Raw genomic sequence first — 2,088 nt, 5'->3', positions numbered from 1 at the left:
AGAACACAGAGAATTTGAAATTTTTTAGGGCAGAAAAACTATACTTTCTTTTACTTTAATGGGGGACCCATGTTATTATACATTTGTCAAAACTCATAGAATGTACACTACCAAGGGTGAACCCTAGTTTAAACAATGGACTTAGTGTGATGATGTGTCAACATAGGTCCATCAATTATACAAATAATGTGCTGCTGTGGAGGTGGATGTTGGGAGGCAGATTGTGTAAATGAGAGGGCAGGAGGTATACATGAACATAAAGAAAAACACAGGAATGTATTCTTTCACAGTTCTGGAGACCAGAATTTGGAAATCAAGGTTGTCAGCAGGGCTATACTCCATCTGGCAATGCTGGGGTAGACTTCTTTGCCTCTTCCAACTTCTGTTTCTGTGGGCATTCCTTGACATGTGGACCCAACACTCAGTCAAGGCCAAGTTGCCTTCTAATCCTCTATTCCTCTGTGTGTTTCTTATAAGGACATTTGAAATTAAATTTGTTGGGGACTGCAAATCTAGTCAAGATGGCGCCTGGCAGTTTGCCAGGAGGGGTGATTTGTGAGGCAATGCCACTGAGCCATTAAGATGATGGGGATTCCTTATTGGCTGATTGCCGTATCTGGATGATGCTAATTGAGTCAAGCTGTGTGTAATCAGTTAGGTATATATACCTCTGCTGTTCTGCTACCTTGGGTGCCTGCTACCTTGAGTTCCTGCTCAGTTCCCGCTGAGTTTCCCAGTAATAAAGCAGTTCCCGCTTCAACCTTCAAGTTGCTTGTCACCTCCCGGTTATTTTGCCCAGCCGGACTGCGGCAAAATTTAAGGCACAATTGGGTTAATCAGGGCAATCTCAAGACACTTGATATAATTATCTGTGCAAAGAACATCTTTTTCCAATAAGGTAATATTTACAGGTTCCAGAAATTAGGGTATGGACATGTCTTTTGGGGGCTATCATTCAGCTCACTGGAACAATCATTGAATCCCAATCAGAGGCCTCAGGGAGAATGTATTCAATGATTTCTCAAAAAGTTTTGCTTCTATTTGTGAAAAAGGATGCATGAGAAGGAATTAACTTTCATTACTCCCCTTCTATAAGAGGTGTTCAAGAATAAGTTACCCAAAGCCACAGAAGCTATCCTGGGTCCAAGAGATGACAAACCTGAAGACTTGGTTAAGCTGCAGAAAAAAACAGAATCTCATTCTATTTGTATTTGTAAATATGTATGATTTTAAACTGTCGATAATTATGATTTTTTGGCTAGTTGCATCACAAAACATCTTAACTATTAACATAGGAAAATACAGCATAAGAGAAAAAGGAACTTAAATGATATTCAAGATATCTCAGTTGTCAAGTTGACTGAAGGGAGAGTAGTTTAGGGATTACTTATGAGTAAGGGGTTATTTAACTCCTTAAGAATAAGGGTGAAGAGAAGTAACCTCACAGAAGGGTAAAAAATGTTAGAATAAACTACTAGAGTAAAAAGTCTAATTGAAAACAATTAGAACTATGTAAAGATCTGAATAACAAACACAAGATAGAGAGACATGGAGGATTGCCAGGGCTTCAGGGTAAAAGCCTCAGGTGAGTCCAGTTGGTAAAGTTAGGAATAGTGTAGGTGAGGGGAAACTTGATGGCTTCTTACACCATAGCACATAAGAACAAAGTCCCAAGTTCTAGATACATCCAAGAATACAAAGGCGTATCAAGTGTTCTTCCTTAACTCAGAGATTAATGGAATGAGATTCTGGCTTTTTCCTTAGCTTAACCAAGCATACAAATATATGATCAGTGCTAAATTAGGAAAGTGTCTGAAAGCAATATTTGTGAGAAATTAGGTCTCTCGGTAAGACAGAAGTGAAGACTTAGTGTGAAAGCAGAAAACTATGAAAAGCTCAAAAAGCAAATTTGGCTTGTTGTCAATTTGTCAAGTAGAAGCTCCATTGTGAGTAATCACTCTCTCTGGTACGTACCCTCACCACTAAAATGACAAAACTCCTTGAAATCTTCCTAGCTTCACAGTCTATGCATTTATTTACTACATTACACTATATCCTTAAATGGGTAGCAGTTTATAACTGTGGTTG

Source organism: Marmota marmota, unplaced genomic scaffold, assembly GCF_001458135.2.
Source record: "Marmota marmota marmota unplaced genomic scaffold, marMar, whole genome shotgun sequence".
NCBI lineage: Eukaryota > Metazoa > Chordata > Mammalia > Rodentia > Sciuridae > Marmota > Marmota marmota.
This window is presented reverse-complemented; position numbering follows the sequence as displayed.